Here is a 7774-nt window from a genome sequence, read left to right on the forward strand (position 1 = left end):
AAAAAAAAAAAAAAAAAAAAAAGTCCAGCCAGCCCATTCTGCAGATGAGGCAAACTGAGGTAGCCTAGCTACTTAGATTAGAAATCAGATCAGGACACAGCTGGCCCGCCTCGGAGCTCTAAAGTCCCAGCAGCTCCCAGGGGGTGAGGTCCAGAGGTGATTAAAGGGACACTGGGGGGCCAGAGGCCCAGAACCCATCCCAGCAGGCTGTGCCCTGGGGACAGAGGACTGTAGGGGTCTCTCCTGCCCTCCACCTCCACCCTCGCCCACCCCCCAGCACTCAGTAGTCACCAGGGTGGAATATTTTAGCACCTATAGAAAAACCGCCACAGACGGCCGTGGCAGCTGTTGCTAAGGAGACGCTCCTAAAATAGCCCCCCTCCGCCAACCTTTCCCGCTGCTGCTCCTGCTGTGGGGAGGGGAGGAGACCAGGGAGGGAGGGGGTGGCACATGAGTCCTCGCCCCAGGCTTACCCACCCATCCTGGCCCCTGGTGCCCACCCTGGCCCAAGACCTGGGCAGCCACAGGTCTGTGGAAGGGCAGGAGCTGTCCCATACGTGCCTGTGACTTCAGTCACAGTCCTCAGCTGGGGAAGAAGGTCACTCAGGTGATAGGAGATAGGGGAGCAGAATTCCCGGCACCCAAGACCCCCCAGCACACTCCCACACATATACAATTACAGGTTATCACAGTTCTCTACATCCACTGTACATACCACGAATACAGTCCCATGCATGCCCACCGAGGGGTACACACACATCAGCAAAGATGCATTAGATGCACGGGTAAACATATGCCACAACTACACCACATCCACCTGCATACACACCATGGAGCCGCAAAGACATGCTTTTATATCCACGTATTCACACACCCATCCCAAATACACACGTACACCAATACATGCATGCCGGGTACACGGGCACACACACACCAATGTACATATACCCTCACAGCACATGGACACACATATTCACAGATACACACAACTGTCCAAACACATGCCCAGCCTGTGGCACCTAAAGGGCAGTTAGTGGTGTTACCCAGTAGGCTCTATCCGGAGTGCTGTGTCTTAGGGTTTCCAGAAATCCTCACTTAGAGGGGAACTTCTACAATCCAACCACAGGGCAGAAGGTAAGGAGGTGGCAGGCAGGTGGATGGAGGGTTGTGTCTCTGTGAACCCCTTTAAGTCTGGGGACCAGATGATGCCTGGTGCTCAAGAGAGCTGCCCTGGACCCACTTCTCCAAGGGGAAAGTGGAGTGGACTCTCACCTGCAGACTTGAAACCTCTGGGCACGGAGATTTCTGAGCCCCAGGGGCTGGGGTGATAAAGAGGACAAGATGGCAATTGGGTGGCAACTGTGATGGTCCGTGGCATGCGCAAGGCACTTTCCAGTTGGTGAGCCGCTTTTACACTGCATTATTTCACACACTTGGTAACAGCTACTCTGAGATACCGGTGGAGGTGTCCCCATGTCTGAGTCTCAGAGAGGAGAGAGAACTCCACGGCCACACAGTAAGTTACTAGAAGAGCTGGACCCAGAACCCAAGGGGGTGCCAGCACCCAGCTCCAGTGCCTTGCACTGGCTGCACTGCACGAGCTTGGAAGGGGCCACCGGGTGCAGGGCCTAGCTCTGCCCCTGATGAGCCCCGAGTTACTGGGGGGCAGCCAGGCCCTCCATCTTCCCACCTGGAAAGCTGAGAATGAATCCCCAGGGGTGTTTTCAAGCAGCGGCTTGTGGCCACCGTCAGGGCTGGGAAGTGGTGTTTGCTGGAAGTCCTCGGAATGCCAGCGCAAGGACGAAGGGTGGCCCAGCCGCTCCCCTTCTCTGGCCAGCCGCGGTCTCTCTCCAGCCTGCTCTGTGACTCCTAAATCCGGGCTCCGGGTCTTCGTTCGCGCCTCGTCACTCTGGAGACGCTGCGAGCCGCTTGCGGTTGCCGTAGGAACCTCGCCAGGGCCTCCGCGCGGCGCAAGACTCAGCGCGCTGAGAGCCGCGTTTCGGTCACCGAGAGACACCTGTCGCCAGCGGCGAGGGATGGGGGCGTCGCGGCCCGGGTTATTATGCTTTTAATTGAGGTGTAACTTACAAACAGTACAGCGAATATCTTAAGAGTACAGCTCTACGGGGCGCGGGGGCGCACGCCTGTAATCCAGCACTTTGGGAGGCCGAGGCAGGAGGCTCCCTTGAGCCCAGGAGTTCGAGACCAGCCTGGGCAACATAGCGAGACCCTGTTTTTTAGAAAAAAATAACAGTGTAGTGGCGAGCACCTGTAGTCCCAGCTACTCGGGAGGCCGAGCCGGGAGGATGGCTTGAGCCCAGGAGTTCGAGGCTGCAGTGACCTATCATTCCTGTCACTGCACTCCTACTCCAGCCAGAGCAACAAAGCCAGACCCCGTCTCTTAAAAAGAAAAAAAAAAAAAAAGGTACAGCTCGATTAATTTTTCAGACATACTCATAAAACTCGTGTTACCACCACCGTGATCAAGACACAGAAGACTTCCAGGCCCTAGAAATCTCACGTCTTCAGGAATAAACGGGTGAGGGAGAGGTCACCATCTGAAACCCTGGAGTTGTCTGTTTTTGCCCCTCTCTGCTCTAGCAGACCCTCTTTGGGCCTCAGTTGGCTCTGAAGGCAAACAAGGAGCTGAGGTGACGTGCATTGCGTGGTTTATATCTTGCAAATCACTTTACATATTTAGCTAACTTTGGCCGGGCGTGGTGGCTCACGCCCGTAACCCCAGCACTTTGGAAGGCTGAGGCGGGTGGATCACGAAATCTGGAGATTGAGACCATCGTGGCTAACACAGTGAAACCCCGTCTCTACTAAAAATACAAAAAATTAGCCTGGCGTGGTGGTGGGCGCCTGTAGTCTCAGCTACTCCGGAGGCTGAGGCAGGAGAATGGCGTGTACCCGGGAGGCGGAGCTTGCAGTGAGCAGAGATCGCGCCACTACACTCCAGCCTGGGCGACAGAACAAGACTCCGTCTCCAAAAAAAAAAAAAGATATTTAGCTAACTTTAACCCAGATAACCGTTGTATGAGGTCACTACTTGGTTTATACCCAGGTTAAGGATTTGAACACTGTAACTTAGAGAGATTCTAAATTCAGACAGCTCTTACGTGGTGGAGTTTGAGGGTCTAATTCATCTGTCTAGACCTTGACGCTCATCTCTTCCTTCTTCCCTTGGTTGGCTTCTACAGACCGGGTGCGGTGGCTCATGCCTGTAATCCCAGCACTTTGGGAGGCCGAGGCAGGTGGATCACCTGATGTAAGGAGTTAGAGACCTGCCTGACCAACATGGCAAAACCCCGCCTCTACTAAAAATCAAAAAATTAGCCGGGCGTGGTAGCAGGCGCCTGTAATCCCAGCTACTCGGGAGGCTGAGGCAGGAGAATCGCTTGAACCCGGGAGATGGAGGTTGCAGTGAACTGAGATGGCGCCAGTGCACTCCAGTCTGGGTGATAGAGTGAGACTCTGTCTGAAAATAATAATAATGATAATAATAATAATAAATAAATAATGGTACAAGTAAAAGGCACTGGGGGCGGGGGCAGGCCTTGTCTTATCTCCGCGCCTTTGTGCAATTAGTACCTTCTACTGGGGACTGTCCTCTCTTCCCCCAGGTTTTGTCTCCGAGGCAAGCTCCTATTCACCCTCCAAAGCCCACTAGAGCATCATTTCCCCTAAAGCCTTCCTTAAGAGCAGTCCTCCCAGGAACTCCCTCCAACCCAGAGTGATTGCCGTTTTTTCCTCTGTGCGGTCCAGTCCGTGCACAGGCACCCGCCTCCCACAGCACCAGAAAGGCTCCTGGAGGCTGCACCTAAGTTCAACCCGCAAGGCGCCTGGTGCCCAGCTGGTCTTCGGTAAATGTGCTTGAAACTAAAAGAGAGGTTTTGACCCTTGGTGTTTGTAACCTTGGTGTCTCAGTAAAATGCGGCCCGCGCTGCCCCTTGCCTCCTGTCACTCCAAAGATATTGAGCCAGGGAAAGAGCTTCCCAAACACCTGGGGTGGAACCGCAGGGAGAGGAAGGCTGGGCCCACCCCGCGCTCGATTAGGAAATGGACTCGTCCGCGCCTCCGGGCGGGCGGGACCTCAGGGGCTGCTTGGGAAGAGGTCATTCCTTCTATGGGGGAGCGTCCACTCGCCTAGGCCAGAGGAAGACTTAGCGGCCTAGTGGAAGCTCCAGGGGAGCCCCGGAAACCCGGGACATAGCTTTCCTTCCAGGCTCCTGCCCGGTGAGAGACAGCCGATTAAGTGGAGTGATTTTCACTTTACACCCCTATTTCCTTCCGCACAGAATTGGAGGCAGTTTGCAGGATATTCCAAACAGTGGTGAAATATAAGAAAGGGCTAGGACCAGAAAAAGAGAGCGAGCGAGAGAGATTATATATACCTATTTTTAAAAAATATTTGAGCAAATCCCCCATTCTCTCTCCCATACATCTGACTTTGAACGTAGAATTTGCTTTGTTAGGGAGAAGAAAAAGTCCTTGCTCTTTGAGCTAAAGGAAATTTCCCTCTTTGCTTTCCTCTGCAGCAGGCACATTTTTGAATGTTGGGAAATTGAAGCTCAGAGACGTGAGGGACTTGCCGGGATCCACCCAGCAGCAGGGACAGATAGTGAATGACCGTGCAGGTGGCCAGAGTGCTGGCAGGGGCTAGAGCCAAATGTTTTCCATGAATAAAGGTTTCCCCTCTTCTCCATGGGAAGCTTTGAAAAGTCTCCACCTGGGAGCCGAGTGGACACGAAAGAGGTGGGGCTCATTACTGAGGACAGAGCAGTAGGACTTTGGGGAGAGGAGAGCCATGTGACTTTGGGGAGCAATAGACAAATTTGAGCCCCGATTTCCTCATCTGTAAAATGAGGACATAGTATCCATTTAGTAGGCACATCAGGAAAACTGGATGCAAAAAGCAATGACTATGCACCTGCAATACTTCATTTCATTTTGAGACAGGGTCTCATTCTGTCACCCACGCCCTGGTTCAAGTAGAGTAGCGTGATCTCAGTTCACTGCAGCCTTGACCTCCCAGGCTCAGGTGATCCTCCCACCTCAGCCTCTCAAGAAGCTGGAACTGTAGGCATGTGCTACCACGCCTGGCTAATTTTTGTCTTTTTTTTTTTTTTTTTTTTGGAGACAGAGTCCCGCTCTGTCACCCAGGCTGGAGTGCAGGGCCTGATGTTGGCTCACTGCAACCTCTGCCTCCTGGGTTCAAGCAATTCTCCTGCCTCAGCCTCCCAAGTAGCTTGGATTACAGGCGCATGCCACTAAGTCCGGCTAATTTTTGTCCTTTTAGTAGAGACGGGATTTCACCATGTTGGTCAGGCTGGTCTCAAACTCCTGACCTCAGGTGATCCGCTCACCTCAGCCTCCCAAAGTGCTAAGATTACAGGCTTGAGCCACTGTTCCTGGCCATAATTTTTGTCTTATTTTTTGTAACAATAGAGTTTCACCAGGTCGCCCAGGTTTGTCTCAAACTCCTGGGCTCAAGAGATTTGCCTGCCTGTTCTCCCAAAGTGCTGAGATTACAGGCATGAGCCGCTGCACCTGGCCTCTTTTTATTTTTTTCTTTTTGAGACAAGGTCTTGCTCTGTCACTTAGTTTGGAATACAGTGATGTGATCATTGCTCCCTGTAGCATTCGACTCCTGGGCTCAAGCGATCCTCCTGCTTCAGCGTCTCAAGTAGCTGGAGCCACAGGTTTGTGTCACCATGCCCGGTTATTCTTTGTTTTATTTTCTGTTTTTTAAATTCTTCGTAGAGACGAGTCTTGCTGTGTTGCCTTGACTGGTCTTGTACTCCTGGCCTCAAGTGATCCCCCTGCCTCTGCCTCCCAAAGTGCTGGGATTACAGGTGTGAGCCGCCGTGACTGGCCTACTTCTGTCTTTATTTTTCCCATTTAGCAGATGAAAAAGCCGAGGCCCAGAGAGGGGACATGGCAGGCTCAAGGCCACAGAGGCAGGCCTGGGACAAGGTCTAGCCCGTGGAGCCATCCAGCTTGGGTTTCTTCCCCTCCAGCACCACTGTCCCTCCTCAGATCGTCTCTGGCCTTGACCAGGTTCCCTGTGGTCTTGAGGAAATAAAGGGAAAGGGAGGATCCAGCCTCATTCCAACCCTACCTCCCCCCGAACACACACAGTGGGGGCTGCTTCCCAGGAGGACAGATGTTTCCACCAAATGGCACTTGCACGTGCTTTTCCCTGGCTTGGGGAGGAGGTGGGCGCTGAGAAGGAAATGCCAGCTGGTTGGGCAGAGAGAACCGCAGCCACACCTGAGGGATTTAAATAGCCTCCGCCTTCTCTGGGCACCGGCTGAGGGGGAGGCATCTGGGCAGGGTTGGAGGGGAGCGGGGAACAGAAGGGCCGTTTGGAACCTGCCACAGCCCAGGGATGAGCGCCTGGCTCTTCCTCCCAGAGGGACCTGGTCCAGGCATCTCACCTCCCTGGACCTCAAGGTCCATCCCCTGCAAAGCGAGTCTCTGAAGGCCACTGAACCGCGTGCCTATTGATGGAAAGAACCTGAGTAACAGGCCTGACCCATGCCTGGCACCCATGCTCAACACTTGATGGCTACTATGATCACCACCTCCCTGCTAGGGCAGGAGGGCCCGCTGCTGAATCTCCGACAAATGAGCTCCCACCCGCTGCTCACCCACCTCTCGTGACAGGGTGTTCATCACCTGCCATGGCAACCCACAGTGTAAGGTAGTGATATCATGGCAGACCGTGTGTTGGAATCTGGGCTACAGGACTACTTAGTGTCTGTGTGACCTCAAGCAAGTTATTTAGCCTCCCTGCCTCGCTTTCCCCATGTGTAAAATGAGAATGAGGCCAGGGCTTCCTCACAGTGTTGTTTAGATGAGTGCCTTTGGAACTTTATAGTTAAACAAGGTCCCCAGGGCATTCGTGTGCACATCAGAGTCTGATTCACCCGGGAATGCCTGGGGAGAGACTGAGATTCTGCATTCCCAACAAACAGTAGCAATGCTACTGGTCTTTGGACTGCATTTGGGGTCTCAAAGGACTGCCTTGGCTGGGCACGGTGGCTCACGCCTGTCATCCCAGCACTTTGGGAGGCCGAGGCAGGCGAATCACCTGAGGTCAGGAGTTCGAGACCAGCCTGGCCAACACAGTGAAATCCCATCTCTACTAAAAATACAAAAATTAGCCTGGTGTGGTGGCACGCGCCTGTAATCCCAGCTACCTGGGAGGCTGAGGCATGAGAATCCCCTGAACCCGGGAGGCAGAGATTGCAGTGAGCCAAGACTGTGCCACTGTACTCCAGCCTGGGCCACAGAGTGAGACTCTGTCTCAAAAAAAAAAAAAAAAAAAAAAAAAAAAAGAAAAAGGAAAAAAAAAGGACTGCCTTTCCCTGGGAGTCAAAGTAGGGAAAGTAGGGGGCATAGAGGGTCATGAAAAAATCACTGGAGTGACAGATTTTTATCACAGAAAAGGGGCTGGCCATAGTGGCTTATGCCTGTAATCCCAGCACTTTGGAAGGCTGAGGCAGGCAGATGACTTCAGCACAAGAGTTTGAGACTAGCCTGGGCAACATAGTGAGACCCCATCTCTATTTAAATACATTTGTCATGGAAAAGCCTCTCTGGTTATCTGTGGCAGGAGGTGGGAGTGAGAGGAGGAGGTCTGTTATTTAGAGAGAGATGAGGGCCCTGAGTGGGAGGAGGGCTTACTCAGGTCAAGGAGGGGAGGCTAAGGGCCCTCAGCTCACCTGGCCCACTCTTTCAGATGCAGAGACTTATGTCCAGAGAA

This window comes from Piliocolobus tephrosceles, chromosome 19 (genome assembly GCF_002776525.5).
Source record: "Piliocolobus tephrosceles isolate RC106 chromosome 19, ASM277652v3, whole genome shotgun sequence".
Classification (NCBI taxonomy): domain Eukaryota; kingdom Metazoa; phylum Chordata; class Mammalia; order Primates; family Cercopithecidae; genus Piliocolobus; species Piliocolobus tephrosceles.